This window comes from Panthera uncia (assembly GCF_023721935.1).
Source record: "Panthera uncia isolate 11264 chromosome B3 unlocalized genomic scaffold, Puncia_PCG_1.0 HiC_scaffold_1, whole genome shotgun sequence".
Taxonomy (NCBI): domain Eukaryota; kingdom Metazoa; phylum Chordata; class Mammalia; order Carnivora; family Felidae; genus Panthera; species Panthera uncia.
Window position 1 is genome coordinate 87,210,939 of NW_026057582.1, and position 23,418 is coordinate 87,234,356.

At 45.1% G+C, this 23,418-nt stretch overlaps 1 protein-coding gene across 2 annotated transcripts in view; it reads left to right on the plus strand.

Moving 5' to 3' along the window:
• Positions 1–3,494: 3,494 nt before the first annotated feature.
• SQOR (sulfide quinone oxidoreductase) overlaps positions 3,495–23,418 on the plus strand; it is a 51,842-nt gene continuing 31,918 nt past the window's right edge. The window contains exon 1 of one of the 2 annotated variants that reach the window (XM_049613578.1): positions 3,495–3,857. The gene's annotated coding sequence lies outside the window, so the exon portion shown is untranslated. Of the gene's footprint in view, positions 3,858–5,261; positions 5,878–23,418 lie in introns of those variants that run through there. The other variant, XM_049613579.1, reaches the window with a different exon arrangement.

Below are 23,418 nucleotides of genomic sequence, written 5' to 3' on the forward strand. Positions count from 1 at the left end.
GAGCCAACCATCAACTCCATAGAAACCCCTTTCACTCACCAGCTCTTGCTCTTGAGGCAGAAGGAACACCCACTGCATGTATGTGCCCCTGAGGATGGACTGGGGCCTTCCCCCCTTTTGCTTCATCTCTTGGGAGCATCACTCCCACACTCAGGTTTAATTTATGTCTAAGGGGCACCTTGGGTGCAGTATATCTGCCTGTAGAGAAAACAGTTAGCTTTTCCACGTCTCAAATCCCTCCCATCTTTGAGAAACTGGGTTTAATATTCATGCACCAGGGCAATGTTTGTACCGTTCCATTTGTCTTCGGGCAGGCACGTTGAACTTCTTTCTCTCCAGTACCCAGTATAACACCTGCCTGAACACTGGATAGCAACAATAAGAAAAACTATAATACTATAGTTACTTTAGTAATTACCACTTACAGAATACATATTCTATGCCACGTATGGTACTGATCACTTTATATGTATTAACTCTTTTAATTTTCGTAAGGATACCATGAGGTAGGCGCTTTAAAACATACCCATTTTACTGATACAGTTAACTGAGGTATATTAATACATTCTCTTTGAGACTGGTGGTGTACAAACCCAAAGTATATGGGTCCTCATAGTCCCACACACTCTTAAGTATTCATGGCCTAAGAGACACAATGTTTATTCTTCTTGTGTATCCTGGAGATAGGCGGGCAGGTTTTATCTCTATTTTATAAACAAGAAAGTTTGGGCAAAAAAGAATTGCCCCAAACTGAGTCTGAGACTAAGTCTCTGAGAAAGACTTCATTCCAGATCCAGTATTATTTTTCCATCCTAGGAGACTCCCGTGGATGGAGAGTCTGATCCCGCCTGAGCCACACCTTCACGCCACAGCATTCGAACACAGGATTCAGCAGAACCCTTTGTTGCTGTAGGACTGTGGGTTTCCACTATCATACCACCTTGCTTATGTATGTAGAAGACATCTATATTAATAAGATCTTATATTTGTGGAGCCGATAGTAAACAGCTTTTTTTTTGTTTTGTTTTGCTGCCCAGTATTCATCCCCTTTCCCCATGGCGGGGTGGGGTGGTGGTGGGGAGGCGGTGGATGGAACGCCCATCATAAGAATACTTGTGGAATTCAGAGGGGCCGGATGTGCTCGCTCTCTGCTTTGATAGCTACAATGCTGGCCTTTGACATAGATAGATTTGGTCAGTGGACACTCCCACCGAGGACTGGAATTCTCATTCCCTTTATATTTGTGTCATTTGTGAAAGCAGTTGGGAGCATTCTTGTGGTGCCAGATGGTGTTGTGTTTTCTGTTTTTTTTTTTTTTTTTTTTTTTTTGATTCTGCAGAGCTGTCTTGATTCCTGTCCACTTCTCCTGCCATTATTACTTCATCATTCTGGTAGTTCTATGAGCCCCCCTGAGAGCCTTTATTTTTTATTTTATTTAAAAAAATTTTTAATGTTTATTTATTTTTGAGAGACAAAGTGCAGGGAGGGGCAGAGAGAGAGGGAGACACAGAGCCCGAAGCAGGCTCCTCTGAGCTGTGAGCACAGAGCCCGAAGCAGGGCTCAAACCCACAAACCACAAGATCATGAGCTGAAGTTGGGATGCTTAACCGACTGAACCACCGAGGCGCTCCCCTGGGAGCCCTTAATATCCCTTTTCTACACGAGGTCTCCTGCTTGTTACCAAGAATGTCGATTGAGATAGAGCCCTTTGTAGTGCGTGAAGTGCTTCTGGTCTGAAAAACAACTTCATCTTCTATGTAACCGATGAGGAATCTCTAGCTCTCCTGGCGCCTGATAGCAATTTTAGTTCTTATTTGACATGGAGGATGGCTCTGAGGAAAACAGCACATTTGGGAGATGTGGGGCAGCTTTTAAAAACTCAGCATGACTCTATCATTATGCCCTGTTTGCCGCTGTGGGTCTGTGGCTGCCCAGCGGTCTGGCTGGATGATTGCTGTGTGTGCCGCTCTGTCCCAGCAGTGGGGACCCGGGAGGAACCCAGCCCCAGTTCCCCTATAAGTGTCACTGCAGGCCCTCAGAAGCTGACGTCACCTTCACCTTGGCCCGGCTGCTGTCTCAGCTAGGGAGGGTGTGCTGGGGCCAGGGAGTGAGCCTTTTCTCTAGCTACTCTTCCACCCAGGGAAGAGCGGGAAGGGACGAGGGTGGGGCTTGCTGGGGAGCTGAGCGGGGAGTACTGTTTACAGCTGCCTGTTTGCAGGACCGGCCTCTACGTGTCCTTCCTTCCCACCTTCCCTTTCTTGTTCTCCAGAGGCTCCCTTTCTCTGTTCCATTCCCTATTCCCGCCCATTCCCATTGCTGGCCCTTCCTGCTCAGGAGCCTGCACCGTCTTCCCAGAGCCATGTCAGTTTGCTTTTCCTTCTCCTAAATGTTCCCGAATTGGGTTGAGTTCCTCTCAGTGTGAGTCCTTCTTCTTCCCACCTTTAATGATGCTTTCCCTAGACCCCCATCTCCACAAGTGCACTTTGACTACTTAGCGAGCCCCACATGGGGAGGAACCAAGTCTGTTTTGTCAACAGCATATGACCAGGGAGCAGGCAGAAGGCTTGCTTGACACTCGCAGGCAGGGACTGGGGAGTATCCATCATATGAAAGAATGACTGCATGAGTGAGTGAGTAACCTCTTAGCCCCTTCCTGGCTGTCTGATGTTACAGTCAGTCACTGATCTTCTTGGAAGAAGGAAGGGTGTTAGGGGAGGCGTGATGCCTCCAACTTTATTCTTTTTTCTCAAGATTGCATTGAATATTCTGGGTCTTGTGGTTCCGTACAAATTTTAGGATTGTTTGTTTTATTTCTGTGAGAGAAAAAAAAACGTCATTGGAAGTTTTGTAAACATTGTATCGAACCTATAGATTGCTTTGGGTAGTATGGACATTTTAACATTAATCCTTTCAATCCATGAGCATGGACTATGTTTCCATTTGTCTTCTTCTCTTTCATTCATCAGCGTCTTGTAGTTTTCAACGTCTTCTAGCTTCAAATTGCAGTAAGGCCTTGGGGACACCCCATATTTATCATGAAAAGGTGCCGCTCCATCTGATTTGGTGGAGGACCGCTCATCTACACTTTGCAACCCCCTTGAAAGAGCAGCCGACTGAAAATGTCCAGTTATGAAGGTAGTATGGAAGACGGCGTGAAGACTAGTGGCTGAAGCCAGCTGACCCCAGCCCGTGCCTTGAGGTGAGAGCGCGGCTCCGTCGTTTACCAGCGTTTACCAAAGCAAGCGGCTGGGCTTCTCTGAGCCACGGTGGCCTTAACTGTGAGGTATGCGCTAGGGTAGCTGTTTTCCTGGGACGTCCTGGGAACCGGGCGGGAAGCACGCACCCAAAGTGCCTGGCTTCAGTCCACAGCCCTGCCTCCACCTTTGCCCCTCCCAGTTACGCAGTGCAGGTGGCACAGGCCGGGAGAGTGGGTGGGGAAGGAGGACTTGAGGGAAGGGGGGGGGGGCGGGAGTGACAGGTGGCCCCAGTGCCCTTCGCAGGCGCGCGCTAGGACGCCGGCCAGTTTCCAGAGCGCCCCAGGGGTAGGGGCGAGCGTGCCCCGCGGGCAGAGCTCTGGGCCCGCGGGACCCCGCGTTCCTGGCTCCGTCTTCTGGGCGCGCTCAAAGCCGGGGTCCAGTCTGCACTTGGCCTCGGCGTCAGGCTGCGGCGGCAGGCGGGGCAGCGGCAGGACCTTTCCCGACCTTTCTTGCGGGGAGCCCCGCTCTCCCCGCCTCCAGCGTCCGCCCCGGGGCCGGGCAGGCGGGCGGGCGGGGCCCCAGCCGCGGCGCCCAGCCCGGGCAGGGAGCCGCCGCTTTTGCTGCGCCGACACTGTGGCCGGAAGCTCCGCTCGCCCCTGGGTAAGAGGCCTCCCGAGGCCGATCTCGGGCCCTCGGCCAGGGGAGGGGGACCGGGCGGGGACACGGGTCACCCCAGAGGCTGGTTGTGGGCCCACCTCCGCCCACACAGCTGGCACCATGCGTCCCATCCCGCTTCACACCCTTTCCCCACCCGCGACCCCCGCCGCTCTCGCTGCCCTAGTCTGGAGTTCGGGGGTGGTGCTCGCGCTTCCTTCCCGGAGCGTCAGGTTTCGGGGGCGCGGAGGGGCCAACCTGCGAGGGGAGGTTGAAAACTGGAGTATCCGTGGGTTTGGTGTGTGGGAATTTCTGGCGCCTTCCACTTGTTGAATGTGCCACTTAGCACCGTCCCGGGACACCAATAAGTGCTCAGCCTCGGGGACCGGAGGTTGACAGCCCATCTGAACGCAGCGGGGACCCATTTATCCTCTGACACTGCGCGTGGGACAGAGGGGGGACTCGAGGAATCAGCTTCGCCGGGAGCAAGCAGAGGAGAGCATTCAGGGCTCGTGCCGAACCGGAATTCGTGGAAAGGAGAGAAAAGTTCTTTGGTGGAATCGAGCGTTTTAGCATTTGCTCTTCATCTCTCTTAATTAGGAAAATCCCAGCCTAACTTTTTGCTCAAAGACATCGGGAGAAGAGCCTCTGCGTCTGCCTCGGCTTCTCATTGCTGTAATGTAGGGTTCTGACCCACCTTTGTGCCATGTACCCCTTTGGCAGTTCTGGGGAGACTAAGGATGCCTTCTCAGAAAAATACTTTTTAAAAGTTAAAAATTTTTTTAAAAAAATATTTATTTATTTTGAGAGATAGAGCACAAGCAGGAGAGGGGCAGAGAGAAGGAGAGGCAGAATCCCAAGCAGGCTCCGCGTCATCAGTGCAGAGCCCGACTAGGGGCTTGAACTCACAAATTGTGAGATCACTATCTGAGCTGAAATCAAGAGTCAGATGCTAAACTGACTGAGCCACCCAGTCGCCCCTGAAAGGCCAAGCATTATAAAGAAAGCTATTTCCAAAGCTCTTGTCAAAATATTAAAAAGAATTTATAATGTAGTAATATATGTGTGTTTAAGAAAACCTAATGCATTGGGGCACCTGGGAGGCTCAGTCAGTTGAGCGTCTGACTTCAGCTCAAGTCATGATCTCACAGTTGTGGGTTCCAGTCGTTTGTGGGTTCGTGCCCCACGTGGGGCTCTGTGCTGACAGCTCAGAGCCTAGAGCCTGCTTCAGATCTATGTCTCCCTCTCTCTCTGCCCCTCCCCTGCTCGCGCTCTCTTTGTCTCTCTCTCTCAAACATAAAATGAACATAAAAAAAAAATACCCTAATGCATTAAAGATCTGGCCTCAGTCCACAGCCCTGCCTCTCCCTTTGCGCCTCCCCCCCCCCCCAGTTACGCAGTGCAGGTGGCACTGGCCGGGAGAGTGGGTGGGGAAGGAGGACTTGGGGGAAGGGGGGGCGGGAGTGACAGGTGGCCCCAGCGCCCTTCTGGGGATCTGACAGCTACCATAATTTTGAAGTAGTAATGAGCATAAACTGTATTTCAAGATATAGGCAACCCCTGTAATAAAAGAAAACATCTGCAGTTTCTTTTGGCGACAATCATAGGTATTGCTAATGCTGCTGTGGTTTTTGTCAACACGTACAATTGAAAAAAATGTTAAATTTCAGTTAGAGATTGGTGAAAGTAGAGATGTGATTTTTTTTTTTTCCCATTCAAGTTCACACCTTAGGGTAAGATACCCCCCTGATAGTGGGAAGGACAGTGCCCAAGGTCAGGTGACATAGCTGTGGTCTTGACACTTCCATTGACTAGCAGCATGACCTTGGCTTTGAACTTCTTTGCACCTTAGATTCTTCACTGCTCAGTGGGGATAATCATGTCTTCCCGCGTGTTTAGAGTACCCAGCACTGTACCTGACACAGAGATGTGAATGGTTACATTTGTTAGAACTTGTGTGTCTTCCTCACTGGACTACAAGTTTATGGCCGTCACCATTGGTATCACCAGTCCTGGTACATGGAAGGTACTCAGTAAAAATTTATTGAATGAATAAGTGGGTTGGAAAGGGTTGCTTATGATTATATCTGAAAAAACCAAAATTCATCAAGGAGGCAGCTGGTGGTTTGAGATATGTCTAAAATTTGGGCTTCTCCTCCTCCTCCTTATTCTTTTACTGGTTGAACAAATATATAAACACATCTGGAGTTGGCGAGCTTGAGATATCATTCAGGACGATAGGTTGTGTGTGTGGGTCTGTGCGGCTGGTGTTCTACCAGAGAAAATGAAATTGAATGTTGATAGGAAACCAGGATTCCTCTGCAGAGCAGTTTCTCTTCCATCTTGCCTGTGTCTCGGCCTGTTAATCCTATGTGTTGCAACACAGGAAATGTCTAATAGGGAACCGAGACAGACCCATGATGAGGCATTTCTGGGCATAGATGCACATTTCTTTTTCCTCTTTTCTTCTTATCTTTCCCTGCCCGCCACCCATTACGTACCTCCTCTGTGACCCTGAAGATTTGGTAAATAGCAGCAGAGGGGGTAAGTTGCTAGAAGGTGCCAAGACTAGGCCGGAAGCAAACTAGTTGCTTCTTAATTCCCAGCCTTAAAAGTCTATGTAACAACAATTGTGGATGGTAACAGGAAGAAGAAAAGTAGGTCCAGCCAGCCCTGAGGTTTACTTTGTAAAAGTGCTAAATTGGGGCAGGAAGATGGGGAGAGAACTTTGAAAGGAAGAAGAAATTTAGAACACACTATAGCTAACTATGTCTGTAACTTTGGGAAGGGCAAATACTGGTGTTATGGACTGAATTGTGTCCCCTCAAAATTCGTGTGTCGAAGCATTAATCCCCAGTGCCTTGGAATGTGACTCTATTTGGAGATAGGGCCCTTAAAAAGGTAATTAAGATTAGAGATGGTAAGGGTAGGGCTTAATCCAATATGACTGATGTTCTTATAAGAGGAAGCGGCACCAGGGCAGGCCTGGTTAATACCTTTGTCATTCTCTGCTGCAATAATTTACAGCACTGATCAATCTAAGGAGTTAGTACAACAAGTATTCCCATTTGAAATATCTTTTTTTTTTTTTTTTTTTTCTGAGAGGGAGTGGGGAGGGACAGAGAGAGAGAGAGGGAGGGGCAGAGAGAGGGAGACAGAGGATTGAAGTGGGCTCTGCGCTGACAGCAGAGAGCACAATGCAGGACTCAAACTCACAAGCACCTGATTTCATGACCTGAGCCCAAGTTGGATGCTTAACTGAGCCACCCGGGCACCCCGCAAGTGTTCCCATTTGAGCACTTGCTTGTGAACCTCCGTTTCCCTTTCCCCCTCATTTAGAAGATCACAGCATTTTGGAAAAGGAAGGGACCTTTGAAGCTTTATCCTTTGCCGAAGAAAGTGTGGCCCAGAATGGTTAAGGACGAGCCCTGCCTGGCTCTGCCTAGAATGTGGACCCAGTCTCCCAACTCCCTGACTCCTGACACGCCCTCAGACAAAGCTTCACCAGGAAGGGGAACTGTGCCATTGGTCAGACATAGGACAGACATGGGCTTAGGGAACCCGGCACACCTGTTACCCAGCCTACCCCTCATTCTGTTCTAACCAGTAAAGGATTGAGTTTGTCATCCCTTCAATCACATTCAAACAAAAGATACATAACTTGTAATTAAAGAGTCTTTTCTCATTGTGTGAAGACCTCACATCCTGGATTCCAAGGAACAATATGAGAGATTAATCGGCCAATCCCTGTTTGTAGTGAAATTCCGTGTATGTGGGACTGAGCCAGAATCCCAGCACTCCTGAGGCTGATGAGTAATTTTATGGTGATCATTTAATAGACTCCGCCTAAGCTGACCCCCTGCTGTGTGACTAGGAGCAAATTAATTTCTCATCAGGCCTCCCTCCCCCGTGTGTCCCGTCTACAGTCTGGGGATGGGCTCACACATGCATGTTCAGATGTTGAAAGGAAGCCTGCAATATACTTGACTAGAGGCCAACTGAGAGTGATGGACTTGAAGGAGAGCTAAATTGTGACTATTTATACCCCAGAGCATGAGCCACACTCCCATTGGCTAATGCAAGCAGAAAAGCAAGTCACCCCCTCCCCCGCCCCATATAATTCAATCAAAACTTTTTACTTTCAGTTGAAATAATCCAGTTGACTGACTTATTTCTTCCTTTTCTGAAGCCAAAGTGTAAGAATTTTCCTTTTGTAAATAGCATTTTTATTTTCTGCGTGGCAAATATGAGGCTGGTGAAATTGTCAGTTCCTCCCCCCTTATTAGGCTTTCTTGATTGTAAAATGCATGTAGCCTAGGGAAACTTGTAGGACATTTTTCAGCAGCAAAGGGGGCCCAAGTCCTCATTAGTAACTCTTTTTCAGTAACTCTTCAAAGACATTTATTTATTTTTTAATGTTTATTTATCTTGAGAGAGAGAAAGAGAGAAAGAGAGAAAGAGAGAGAGAGAGAGAGAGAGAGAGAGTGAGAGAGAATCTGAAGCAGGTTCCATGCTCGGCACAGAGTCTGACACAGGGCTCCGTCTCTCCACTCTGGGATTGTGACCTGAGCCGAAATCAAGAGCCGGACGCTCAACTGACTGAGCCCCCCAGGCGCCCCCAAAGACATTTCTTATGCTTTGTTCCTAAAGAGTTAGGGAACTAAAGAACCCCACTGTGGCTCTAACCCCTGAATCATCAGGAGCAGTACATGGTATTTGTTTTCTGGATGATTTGCTCCTGGTCCACTACCAGAGCACTTGCTCCACAGCTTAATATTTAATGTTAAAATATTAAAATATTTAATTGTACAACTCTGTAGAGTTCCAACATGGTCCTGCAGGCCTAAATGAAGATTGCTTAATTTTGTTCATTTGTTAACAATAAAGTAATCCAGTTCCTGAACGCACAGGCAGCGACAGCACCTCCATTACTCAAGAAGAGGTGTGCCAAGAGGAAGGGCGCGACCTGCATTACGCCTTTGCAGAGCAGCGCTCAGTGGACTTTTAGGGGGTGTGGTTTCTTTCTCTTCCACCTTGCTTTGGACCTTTACCGCACTTTGACTAATCCGACAGTGTCACTTACACCCTCTCTCATTGTATCCACCTGAGCAAGGTCATGTCCACCTCCTTCCTTTTTTATCCCCTGTGGCTAATTTGTCACAAAAATTCAGTAGGCATGTGTATTCACACCTCCATCTCTGTTGTCACCTTCTTTTCCAAGCACCACACCCTCCACCCCACCTGAGTTTCCGAAAACAACCACTTAGGGGATCCTTATGCTCCTGGTCTCTCCTTTTAAAACAGACCACTCTTTTATCGTTGCCGTCTCCCCAGCATCTAGCTCAATGCTTGGCACATAGTAAACATGTGGAAATGCTGAACTCAACAGACTTGCTTCAATTTATCCTCTGTACTTCCCCCTGGGGATCTTCCAAGACATCAGTTGCATCGAGAACGGCCATTAACAGGGACCATGAGTTCAAATGCACGCCAAGGCGGAGCAGGTGACACAAATGAGTAACATAGACCAGGTGGGGCTGGGGAGAACTGTAACCTTGTGTGGAGTATAGATGAGCAATGACTGCTCAGCTCCAGCTAAGGGTTGACATGCGAGAATGTGGGCCCAGTGTTGTAAGGCCAAAAATCTGGAGGTTTGTTTCGGTGTGATAACCAAAAATTTTACTGTTGGCATTAATTCAAAATTTGAGAAAACTCTGGGAGCCAACCCAAACACATCTCTGGTCTGCATTTCACCTGCACATTGCTGCTCTGTGACCCCTAGATGGGATTGCAACTGTCCGGGGTTAAGCTCCCAGCCGAAACTTCAGTCATGTATGCTTATCCAATCTTATTTCCCTCTTCCCAGTGGACATCTATCTGCTGTAGTCTGCCCTCTTCCTCGTTCACAGTTATATGATGCTCATTCTAGGTGATTCTGCTTGCCAAACCTCAAACCTAACTCCCTGAAACTACCCCAAACAGGCCCTTACCTTGCCCTCCATGTTTCCTGTTTCATAGAATTCTTTCTTCTGCCACTCGAATGTCAACTTTGCCTTCTTTTTTCCACCCAGGGTGCCCTTCCCACCTCTCATTCAATCATTCCTTTTCCTCTACCTTGTTTTTATCTGATTCTTTATTTGCATTTCTAATGCCCGCCCCTAACCAGGCCCTTGTCATTCACACGTAGACCACTGCACTAGTCTCCAGAATGACTTCCAGAACTGGTTTGACGCTCCTCCTATTTAATTTGCTCCCTGACACCAGATTCATTTTCTCATAACTTCCCGCAGTTCCCCATTTCTCAAAATGGATTTTCAGTAGAAAGCCTCAGTGTGGCCCTTTATTTTATCTTATTATTATTATTTTTTAATGTTTTTATTTATTTTTGAGACAGAGAGAGACAGAGCATGAGCAAGGGAAGGGCAGAGAGAGAGACACACACAGAATCCGAAGCAGGCCCCAGGCTCTGAGCGCTCAGCACAGAGCCCGACATAGGGCTCGAACTCACAGACTGTGAGATCATGATCTGAGCCCAAGTCGGACGTCCAACCGACTGAGCCACCCAGGCACCCCATCAGTGTGGTGCTTTAGAATCAGGCTGTGATATTTTTTTCTTGTCTACTTTTCTACTCCTCTGAACAGCAGCCAAATCTGGTTGGCCTTCCATCGCCCAAACACATTCTGGGCCTTTCCACCTTATCAGCCAGCGTCTCTGGGAAACAGTTGGCACACTCAAACATGTTATTAAGAAGGATTTAATAAAATAACTATTTGTAAAGGTGTGGGCAAGGTGAACAGAAACCAACGAGAAGGTGAAGCAATCTTATTGATTTGAGGCCTGAAAAAAGCAAAGAGAGGACGTGATTACCAGAACCCTGAGAAAGAGGGTTCTGGCCACCCCACAGGAAGTCAAGGCTTTTGGCTGAGCAATACACCCAAGTGGAAGTTAGAAGACAAGAGAGGCGAGTTGATGCCTCACAGGTCAGCTCTCAGGGCTCTGAGCAGGGCAGAGGAGGTTGGAGTGAGGTGTGCAGGGAAGTCACCATATCATTGATTCATTTACTTCTGCTATTCCCTCCTCTTGGTGCACCCTCCCATAGTGTTTCCACTTGTCAAAATGCTGCCAGTCTTTTGCCTCCTGCTCAGATTCTGTCTGTCCCACTAAGCTTTCATTGATTACTCTTTCATCAAAATGCCTAAGGTGTTTGGCTTGTACTGATTACCTTGCACTATAGTCACTAAAGTTAAGGGTAGTTAGAAGTGTGCACGCCATTCTCTTACTAGCTTGGGAAGGGATACAGGCTAGAACTTTGCGTTTTCCTCCACACTCAGTAAATTTTTTTTGGAATGAATTAAGTCTCACCTTCATTCATTGTGTGTGCACCTGGCATATAAGGGTATTGAATAAATCTGCTCATCTCTTAATTCATTTTTTAAAGCAAATATTACTGCTGTGGTCTGAATGTCTGTGTTCCCTCCAAAACTTATCTGTTGAAATCCTGGCCCCCAAAAGTGATGGTATTAGTTGGTGGGGTCGTTGGGAGGTGATTAAGTCATTAGCCTTCACGAATGGGATTATTGCCTTATCAAAGAGGGTCCAAAGAGATCTAGAGCCTCTTCTAACATGTGAGGACATAGGAAAAAGGTCCTCACTCACCATGCTGGTGCCTTGATCTTGGACTTCCCAGCCTCCAGAACCGTGAGAAATAAATTTCTATTTATAGGCCACCCTGCCTGTGGTATTTCATAGTAGCCTGGAAGGACTAAGGCAATTACTGAGATCCTTCATTGTGGCAGGTGCTGTGCTAGGTGCTGGGACTAAAACAATGAGCATGTTACATGAGGTGTTTGTACCGACAGGGCTTACTTTCCAGGGGAATGGAGTACATGGTATTCCTTTGTCCCCTTATTATTATACCCTCCTGAAATGCCCTGCTCAACGTCCAGCCCAGGTCCTAGCTGCTCTAGTCCCTTCAGCCCAAGTCGATTCTGTAAGTCATGTTGCCTTCCTTGCCCTTCTCGGAACTTTCTTGTGGTCACTCAGTCATTTGTTGGCATTTTGATGCATCTTTTTTCCCAGAGAGATTGAAACCTCCTGGTGGTTTTGGACTCTGGTGCTAGACTCTGGTCTTATCTATCCCCACTGGACCATTCCTGTCATCCTCTGGGATGGTCAGGATAGTTGGTGGTAGCAGGCAGAAAACCTCTGTAGTCTACCAAGAGGGTAGCACTAAACTCTCTGGCCACCTCCGTAGGAACAGTTGCCAAAAAATTTGGTACCTTTATTTTCTACACGTCCACCATCTCTGGGTTAGTGGAAGAAGTGTTAGGATTGACTTCCAAAAATCTAGGTTTATATTCAAGTTCTTGGATTTAACTAGAATGTTACTTAAACTTCTCTGAACCTCATTTTCAGCATCTATAAATGGGAATAACAACACCTTCCTCTTGAGACGGTTGTGATGATTAAGTGAGAGGATGCATTAGTTCCCTATTGCTGCTATAACAGATTCCCATGGACTTGGTGGTTTAAACAATACAAATTTCTGTTCCTACAGTACTGTAGTCCAGAAGTCCAATATGGGTCTCACCATAAATCCAAGTGCCAGCAGGGCCACATTCGTTTTGGAAGCTCTAAGGGAGAATCTGTTTTGCTCTGTTTTGTTTTTCTTTTCCAGCTTCTAGATGCTGCTCACATCGTTGGTTCATGAACCCCTTCTTCCATCTTCAGAGCCAGCAACTTTGTTTCTCTCTGACCTTTCTTCCAAGAGTCATGCCTGCCCTCTGGCCACAGCTAGGAAAGGTTCTTCACTCTTGAGGATCCATCCTATTCATACATGGGCCCACCTGTATAACAATGCAGACCACTTTCCCCATCTCAATGTCCTTACGTTAATCGCATCTGCAAAGTCCCCTTTGCCTGCAATGTAACATATTCATAGATTCCATGGAATCTTTGGTGGGGGGGGGGGGTTATTCTGCCTGCCACAGTTCATACTCTGGCTCCCCAAAATTCAGACTTATCCCATATACAAAATATATTCCCTCCAAGGTCCCTAAATAGGTCCCCTATTAGAGTATTAACGATGGCACAAAATCCAATTTGAGTCTCATTAGCTCCGAAGTCTCAATTTCATCTACTGAATAATCTAAATTACGTGTCAGCGAGGCTCTAGGGATGATCCATCCTAGGGTTCAATTCCTGCTCGTCTGTGCGCCTATGAAACTAAAGAAACAAGTTATCTGCTCCCAAAATACAGCGGTGGGGTAGGCATAGGATAAAAGTTATATAGGCATAGGATAAAGGTTCTGCTTGGAAAAGGGAAAAAGTGGAAGGAAAGAAAGGAGTCACTGGTCCCAAGAAATTTTAGAAATCCAGTTGGACAGGGGCCCCTGGGCGGCTCAATTGGTTGGGTGTTCGACTTCAGCTCAGGTCATGATCTCACAGTTCGAGTTTGAGCCCTATGTCAGGTTCTGTGCTGACAGCTCAGAGCCTGGAGCCTGCTTCGTATCCTGTGTCTCCCTCTCCCTGCCCCTCCCCCACTCGCACTTTGTCTCTCTCTCTCTCTCTCTCTCTGTCTCAAAAATAAAATAAACATTAGAAAAATAAAAATAAAATCCAGTTGGACAAATTACATTTGGTTTCAAGGCCTGGGAATAATCCTCTGCGGCTCTAGGCTCCACCCACTGGGCCATCCTTGATTTGTCACCAAATAGAGTGTGTGGTTGCCAGTAAGTAGTCCTAGTTCATTTTTGCTGAACAATTCTTCCTTTAGTTTATCTCTTTTCTTTCACATTTTCCTAAAGGAGCAAGAAGAAATCTGGCTGCACCTTCAACACTTTGCTTGGGAATTTCCTCAGCTAAATGTTTAATTTTATCTCTTAACAAATTCTCCTTCTCACATAACTGTAGGACAGAATTATCTTAAGCTTTCTGCCCCTCTATAACAAGGATCCTTTTTCTCCAGTGTTCAGAAATATGTTCCTCACTTCATTCTAAGCCCTCACCATCAGAGCCTTTAATGTTTATATTTCTACTAATTGTCTGTTCCTGGTGCTCTAGGTGGTCTCTAAGATGATTTGTTTTTTTTCTCTACTGTGCTCCTTACTTCTTTCTGAATCTTACCCAGCATGGTGGTAATTGTGGTACACTAAGAAAGATTTTTTAAAAAAATATTACTCAGCAATGATGCCAATGGTCCACTTAAAATTTCTTCTAGCTTGGGGTGCCTGGGTGGCTCAGTTGGTTAAGCACCCACCTCCTGATTTCAGCTTAGGTCATGGTCTCACAGTTCATGGGTTTGAGCCCTGTGTAGGGCTCTACTCTGACAGCATGGAACCTGCTTGGGATTCTCTCTCTCCCTCTCTCTCTCTGTCCCTCCCGTGTTCACTCTCTCTCAAGATAAATAGATAAACTTAAAAAAAATTTTCTTCTAGCTTTTTTATGGCTTATTTTTAACATTCTAATATTTAAATTAGACCATATCATATTAAAAGAAAAAAATTTCCCCTGGAATTTGGCTCACCCTTATTCTTGGCCTACATTATAATTAGGTGGCAGAGCTGTGCTGTTCTGCCCTTAGGACCTGAAGCTAATAGACTGGGACCAGGACCAGGACTGGGGTGGGGAGGTGTCTGTCCAGCAGCACAGGTCCTGGTGTGTAGTAGATTCTCAATAAGCACTTGTGGAAACAGTCTTAGCATCATAGAGATTTCATGTAACTCTACTCTTTCCATAAAGATATACTTACACATTTAGCACAGCTAAATATAATTTAATTTGCAGACCTGTTGTGCGGGAAATAAATCTGTAAATAAAAAGGTAGCTTAGATTATGTTTCCTGATTTTTGGCTCTGCAAATTTAGCCACTGCATGATTGAGACAAATTTAGTATAGGTATGAATGTGCACATGTATTTCTATCCTGTAGAAAACTTGTTCCTTAAACCCCTTTCTGAGCAACTCTGGCTAATGACACTTACCCTCTATCAAGAGTAAAAGGACAAAAAGGATGGGAAGACTTTCCTTGGTGGAGAAGATCGCTCGTTTTGGTAGAGCAGGTGATAAATATATGACAAAGGAAAGGAAGGTCCAGTGCTCTATTCTTCTGGAGTAATTATTGCATTAAAAAATTCTACTGTAGCTATGTTACTTACTTGTAAAAATTTGACCCAATCACCCACATAATTATAACATTCCACAGTAATATGTAATTAAATTGCTTTTTAGGGGAGCCTGGGTGGCTCAGTCGGTTAAGCGGCTGACTTCAGCTCAGGTCATAATCTCGTGGTCCGTGAGTTCGAGCCCTGCGTCAGGCTCTGTGCTGACAGCTCAGAGCCTGGAGCCTGTTTCAGATTCTGTGTCTCCCTCTCTCTGACCCTCCCCCATTCATGCTCTGTCACTCTCTGTCTCAAAAATAAATAAACGTTAAAAAAAAAATTAAAAAAAAAATTGCTTTTTAAATGCTTGCCACCTGACAGTTCAATGGATATGTAAGGAGGAGCAGAGAAAAAAATTTGTTACACGTATAAAATCTTCCAACACATCAGGAGATGACTGCTATGAAGGAAGAAATTGTTCCTCAGAGTTCCCCGGGAACAGGAGCAAGATACCCCCATTGGGCCACACGGGGAAGCACCTGGTGGGTCAGTAGGCAGGAAAATTGAGGGGAAAGCATGGGCAAAATCTATATTTTTTATTATTTTTTATTTTTAAAATAGTTTTTTATTTTTTATTTTTAAAAAGCACTTTATTTTAAAAAAATGTTTATTTATTTGTGAAAGGGAGAGAAAGAGAGTGCGTGTGTGCACACAGGGGAGGGGCAGAGAGCGACGGGGACAGAGCATCTGAAGCAGGCAGCCAATGTGGGGCTCAAACTTTTGAACCAGGGGATCATGACCTGAGCCAAAGTCCGATGCATAACCGACTGAGCCACCCAAGGCCCCCACAAACCTATATCGTAGTTTTTGTGAGGCAGGGGGAACGAGATGACCAGGTTTGGGGTTGGCTAATTTGAATAAATTTTAGTGGGCTTTGGGGTATAGGGGCTACCCCAGTTGTCTGATGTCTGGTGGTAGAATAATTAGGGCAGAAGGATACTGCTTTATGAAGTGTACAGCCAGATGGGGGAGGTGGTTCGGAGTATGGGCTCCCCATGGGTTGGTTTACATAATAGAGGGGTGCTCCCAGACAAGCTATTTACTGTCTTAAGGAGTTAGCTAGCACTGGAGGGGCAGTCTCTCTAGGATTAGCAAGTCGCCCAGATGTCAAACAATCCTAAAATATAAAAAATTAAAAACATTAATACAGTAGGACTCAAAACACCTCCAGAAAGATTTCATGAAGTGTCTAATCCAGTGCCTTTGATATGTACCACAAATATGACTGCATCATTTACTTGAATGCCCTTCAGATTAAGATGAGATCATATTAAGGAACCACAGTATTTATGAGACAATGTTTGGCATTTTCTTGAGACCCAAAAGTGGTACTAATCCAACCGTAGTAACAATTTCTTTCCTAAGATTTTTCTAGATTTGGATTTGCCGTTTTATAGGTTAAGTCAGAGGGTATGATAGTTAACTTTATGTGTCAACTTGCCTGGGCCACACGGTGCCCGCACATTTGGTCAGACATCACTCCCGTGTGTCTATGAGGGTGTTTTCTTGAGGAATCCTTATGCAGATTGCCCTTCCAATGTGGGTAGCCTCATCCAATCAGGTGAAGATCTGAATAGAACCAACAGGCTGACCTTCCCACTAACAGAGAATCTTTCCTACCTGATTGCCTTGAACAGGAATGTTAGTTTTCTCCTGCCTATACTTGGAACTGAAACATGAGCTCTTCCTGGGTCTTGAGCCTGCTGACCTTTGGACAGAAACTGCACCATTGGCTGTCCTAGGTCTCCAGCTTGCTGACTGAAGATCTTGGACTTGTCTGCTTTCATAATTGTGTAAGCCAGTTCCCAGGAGTATTCTCCATGTCATAGGGAAAATGATGATGTTTGCTTTCGTTCTCTTCCTTACTCTTTTCCGTCTCCTCTGGTCGAATCCTGATTCTATTCTATTTTATTTTCTATTTTATTTTGTAATTTAATTTAATTTAACTTAATTTACTTATTGGCTGTGTGCCCTTGAGAATGTAATCTATCTTCTACAACTTTTTTCAGTTGTAAAATGAGGATAAAGTGTCCACCTCAAGTGCCCAGCACAGTGCCTGGCACTTAGGAATGTGCTGTAGGGCAGTGATGGACCAGTTTTACATTAGGGATCCGGATGTAGCTTCAGATTGTTCAGAGAAGCTGTGTTGTGTTGGGAAGGGGTGGGAGGGGGATTGGCAAAACTCAGAACTGGTAAAAGGAAAGGTTGGCAAGTTGTGAGTCCCAGGCAGGTGGGTGGGCAGTGTGCCTTAAAGAAGTGCTGTAGGCACTAGATGTGGATTTACCCAGAAGCAAATGGAGTTCAAGCTTCAGGGGCCATCTCTTGTATAGGTCCACCTGCATGCAGAGCGGGGGGTTCCAGGAGGGGAGGGGTAGCCAGGCTGTAACCAGGAATTATTTCTATGCTTGTATTTCTGATAAATTGCCTCAAAGACAGATCAGAAGAAAGAGTCCTGAATCACCAAGAATCCAGACATTTATTGTGATTTATTTTCTCATTCAAAGTTAACATTAACTATCATATCTAATTTTGTATTTGTAACTTCAGTCCCTAAATTGTATAGGCTTTGATGGCCATAAAACCAGGACTGGAGTCCTGCCCCTCTGGGAGATGGTATGTGTGGCCATTTGGGGTTGCAGGATTCTTCTGCCCTGCCCTACCCAACCCAGCACAGAGGCTGTCCCGGGATCTGGAGCCCGGAGAAGGTCCCTCTTCTCCTCTGAACTGTGAGCTCTGGCTAATGCCTGCCTTGCTACCCCAGGGGATATTCAGAAAAAGTTGTTGTTCACATAAAGTATTCATCATGGCTCCAGCCCTGATGCGGACTCATTGTGTGAGTTTTGGAGGATCACCTTGCCTCTCTGATCCTCAGTTTGCCCATTTGTAAAGTGGTATCCATACCTCCCATGAAGGTTCAGGTGTGGGCCCTGTGAATTGTACAGCTCTGTGCACGTGGGAGGGAAATATGATTATAATTATGTTGCTATTACCTGTATTTCTGTTATCTTGCTATTACTTGAAATATGCCCACAACTTACCATTTCAGTAACTAAAGAGCAAAGTCACTGCCCACTCTGACACCGGTGTTTTTATTTTTTTAGTTTTTATAAACATTTATTTATTATTAAGAGGCAGAGAGAGACAGAGCATGAGCATGGGAGGGGAAGAGAGAGGAGGAGACACAGAATCTGAAGCAGGCTCCAGGCTCTGAGCTGTCAGCACAGAGCCCGATGAGGGGCTTGAACTCACAAACTGTGAGATCATGACCTGAGCTGAAGTCGGACGCTCAATGGACTGAGCCACCCAGGCACCCCTGACACACTGGTTTTTAATTTTTGTTTTTTGCTGTTTCTTCTTCTTTTTTTTTTTTTTAAGTTTATTTATTTATTTTGAGAGAGAGAGAGAGACAGACTGAGAGAGGGAGAGGGAGAATCCCAAGCAGGCTCTGTGCTGTCAGGTTAGAGCCTGATGTGGGGCTCCAACTCATGAACCATGAGATCACAACCTAACCTGAAACCAAGAGTCAGACAGTCAACTGACTAAGATACCCAGGTGCCCATTTTTTATTGTGGAAACTTTTCAATATGTACAAAAATACACTACCATGGGGAATGCCCTCATATATCCATAGTTGGCTTCAAATTATTATCAACTCATGGCCAATCTTGTGTCTTCTAAGCTCCTACCCACTGTGCCTTAAGCAAATTGCAAATCATTTCAATTGTAAGAATTTCAGTATGTATTTATAAAAGATAAGGGCTCTTTAAAAATTATATCAGTATTATTGTTGTATCTCACCCCTCTCCAAGAAATGTAATTTTTTTACTTTTCAGTTTGTAGATTCCTTCCCACCCCTCTCCGTGGGGCAGAAGTTACTTTAAATTTGAACATAAATAGAATTCAGCTGTGAGGCATGTTCCCTCAACTATCTCTTAGGTCTAAAACTGTGAGAACATCCAACTGAAGAGTTAGTTTGAATTAAACTCTGCTGCTTAAATTAGTGCTATAACCTTAGGTAAGTTCTCTAACCTTATACTAAACCTCAATGTTCTTATCTGTAAAATGGGGATACTAACATCTCTTTTATAAAGTTATTTTAAGGAGTCTCTGAGATGGTGTCAGTAAAGTACAACCAGTAAATACTCAGTAAATGTTAGCTATTATTATTATGACAGTTTCTCCCCACTTCTTCCTATCAAATCCTGTCTTCTGGGAGTAATTGGTTGAGAGCTGTAACTGATGATAGATAGCCTAAGGGCTGACTTAAGTAAATAAGCCTAGAGAGCCCAAGGGGGAGGAGCAGATGGGAGAGGAGGAACCTTTCAGGAGTCCTACCACCTGGGCACTAGGGGAAAGCCCTACCTGTGCTGCGTGGACAAGGCTCACTTGTGTCTCGGAGACTGGGACTCACAGGGATTCAGACCATCAGGACATAACAGTTCGGAGTAAGTTTGGCCCAGGGAAGCTGGAGGCCGAGAGGTAGGGTGGGAGGAACAGAGTGGGTGACCAGAGCTGGAGGCTGTTCGTTATCTATTTTTTGCTTTGATTTTGGAAGTGTTCTACAAAGCCGACAAGTTGAAGGTTGGCTTTGTGGTTATTGAAACCCAAAGCAAGGAGGGCCCTGCCTGATGTCGGCTTGAGGTAAAACAATTGTGAACCATACAAAGACCCACTGTTTCCTCAAGAGCAAAAGTAGCCGAAAGGTTAAGTACAAGTCTTGCTGGCCCCATGGATCTTTCATTAAGAATGCTCTGAATAATCCTTACTTAGAGGCCTGCTCTGTTTGAACTCAGCCAGGTGTCCTGACACCCAGTGAGTGTCATGTCATGTGCCATAAGATTAGGGAGATTTTGATACAGGCGATCTGCACTGCCTGTGCAAGAAGGGCCAGCAGTGGGAAGGCGTGGAGGCCCAAAGACTTGTCTGGACCACGGCCCAGAGCCCGCAGTCAGGGATGTAAGTAGGAGATGCCGAGGAGACCGACTTCTCCTTTCAGTCAGCAGGGATTTTACTTTGCTAGTTAGGCTACAGATACAGCAAAGCATTTATTCTGATCCCTTAAAGGAGGCACTCGATTTAAGATTCACTGAAGACTGTTTATCTAACTTCAAATAATGAAATTATTTAATTATAAAATCTATTGCATGCACATGTTAAATGAAAGTTAAATTTGCCTTATTTATTTTTTAAAAGTGTGTGTTTCACCTCTTAAGAATGTAGAGATAAAGTGGCTGTATTCTTCTGTATCATTGGTAGTTAATTCTTATTTCTTTTTTTAATTAAAAAATTATTTATTTTAGAGAGAGAGAGTGTGTGTGCTCATGTTGGGGGAGGGGCAGAGGGGAGAGAAAGAGAAAGGGGGAGAGAGAGAAAGAGAGAGAGAGAGAGAGAGAGAGAGAGAGAGAGAGAGAGAATCTTAAGCAGGCTCCACTCGGGGCTTGATCCCATGACCCTGGGATCATGACCTGAGCCAAAATCAAGAGTTAGATGCTCAACCAACTGAGCCCCCCAAGTGCCCCTTAAAAAATTTTTTTTTGTCATTTTATTTATTTTAGAGAGAGAGTTAATTCTTATTTCTTAACCTCACCAGTTTCAGGCTACCTTTTCAAGAGACTATGTATGATATCATGTAAGATTTATGCTTCTTAGTTATTTGGTTGACAGAAATTATCTGTTTCTTTTCTGATCTGATCCAATGACTGTCATAAAAGGCCAGGTCAGGCCTGGCCTTTCTTTTCTGTTTGCTTTCTGGTTAAGATTGTGTGACCGTTGCTTCCTTCGATTGTCTGGTTGTTTTGGTTGTTGCTATAGACTTGATTTAGGTCAATGTCAGACCTTCTTATTGGTTCCTGTGTAATGTTTTCTGACACCACTTCTAGCACCAAATATATGGTTTTTCCAACACCAATCAGTTCTCTGACACCAAGTGGGTGTCCAAAAATTCAATTCTGGCATTAATTCCCAGAATTAAATCAGACCCCACAGGTTAAGGGCTCAGCCACATAAGACTGCCCCCACCTCAGATGTCAGCTGCAAATGGGGGCCCCAGGGGACCCACACTTCTGCCTGGCTGACTACAAGTTTGGGGGCTCCCATGATCCCCACTCCTTAAGTTTTGACAGTTCACTAAAATGATACACGGAACTCAGGAAAACACTTTACTTATGCTTACCAGTTTATTATAAAGTTTGTTTCAACACGGAAATAGCCAGGTTGAAGAGAGCATAGGTATGGGGATTGGGTGGGGGGTAGGAGCCAGGTAGCGACCCCCCCCCCCCCAGCACTTCCGCGTGTTCACTAACACAGAAGTTCTCAGAATCTTGTTCAAGAGTTTTTATAGAATCAGTCCCCACGACATTCTGTTTGATGACTGTTATTAATGAAGCTGATAAAACTGTTTCAGAGGACTTTGCGTTTATAAATATCGAATCCAGAAACAGCCTATGGGTAGCTGCTGAAATAAAACAGAACTAGCTTTCTTGGCTGAATGAGGGAAATATTTGTGTGGACTCTTCCTCTTTCAAGAGGAAAACCATGGCGTGTTAGGCTGGAAGGGAACGAGGAGGTTAAATGACGTTGGATGGAGTGGCTGGAAACCAGGAACTTAGCCAGGCCTCCTCCTAGATCACTATTGTTAAACCCTTTCCAGGAGGTTTTAAGATGTAGTGTGAAGACCATGAAAAAAGGGCTTCTCTTTCTGGGAAGTGAAGGGTTTTGCTGTGATTCTGTCATTTTGTGGATAATATGAAAAGGCAGAATGTGAAAACTGTCTGTTCACCGTAAAACATCTTCTTTCCCTACCAAACAGCAACATCCAACTTGGTGGTTTACTCCACTCCTCAGTCATTTAAAAAAAAAAATCAAATTGAGTGATTTTTAAAATTTAAAAATCTAGAGTTCATTAAAGAACACTTGAGAAAAGCACCCAGAAAGAAGAGGAAAAAGCCAGTTATAGTTATATCAAAACATTAATATTGAGGTGTCAGTACCTTAAAAAAATAGTTTGCCTTCTCTGGGAAGTATGGAAAATATATGTCTGGATTTTTTCCCTTTAACATCATCGCATAGGCAGTGTTTTGTTGCTGTTGATAAAGATCACAGAGACAGTAGATTACAGTGGTGGTTTAAAACAGAGGCTGTGGCACCAAAGTGCCTGGGTTCAAATCATGGCCACCACTTACGGGCTATATCATCTTGAGGAAGTCACTTACCAGCTCCCTGGCTCGATTTTATCATCTGTAAAATGGAGATGATAATGGCATCCAGGTCACAAATTAAATGCTTGTGTAAAGGACTTAGTAAATGTTACTTATCAAAATAAAGATTTTATTATAACATTAACATATGTATGTAGTAGACACTTTATAAAACACAGAAAAGCGGAAGAAATCAAAATCACCCATTATCTTACATAACCATACTTAACCTTTCTCCCTGATGTTTTGACGTTCAGACTGCTATTCCCTGCCCCTCCCTACCACATTAAATTGAGTCAGTCATAAATTCACGTTAGTTAAAACTGGGCCCCGAGCCTTCCCTGGCCAATGTGGAGTCTGTAGTTTTTTCTGTAACCAGGATGTAATCAGAGCCAGTCCACAAACCACTTAACTGAGGGTTCACCATATTAGGAATAAATATGTGAGAAATACTTGTGTAAAGGTTTTTTTTCTTTAGCATTATTAATTATTTCCTTAGTCTGGAATCCCAGAAATGGAAATGCAGGGGCAATGGCTGAGAAATGTTACTTTCTAGAAGGGTCACACTGATTTTAAACTTCTAGCTACAGTTTATGAGCCTGCCCCACTTACTGTGGGCACCCAAATCCGCCCACCTCCCTCGCTTGGAAGTTGTGTGTTTGTGGGGGCGGGGAGAGGGTGGTGGGGTGGGTACCCAAACCCTGGAATAGTTAATTCTAATTAAAATCAGCACTTGGCTCCTCCTTCCCACTAGGTTGATTCTGCCTCCTCCAGAGCCTTTCTTGCTTCCTTTTATGTCCTTTCCCCCTCTTGGCTTTGTTTAATCCCCTCCTGTAGCCTTCTTCTTCTTTTGTTGGGGGAAAATCATATCATTAAATCATTCCCAGTAAGAAGTTAGTGACCTCAGCAGCTGGAAGTGTTATCCCCCAGCTGTGTTTGCATTTTAATAAAGGGTTGTTGAACCCAGAGGACTAAACTTGATGGTGAAATTTGGGCCACGGAATACCCAGAGAAGGTGATATTTTTGAGTCTGGGCCCTTCACCTATTGGTAAGTAGGTGGCATCCAAGGTGTAGGGCCCCTTCTGTGGATGGGGTGAAGCCAGGGCCAGTTTCTGAGAAGCTTTCACTTTCTCACTGCCACTGCACTAACGGCTCAGCAAAGAGACACCTTTGCCTAAAGGTAAAGTGTGTCTCTGGGGGGAACTGGGAAG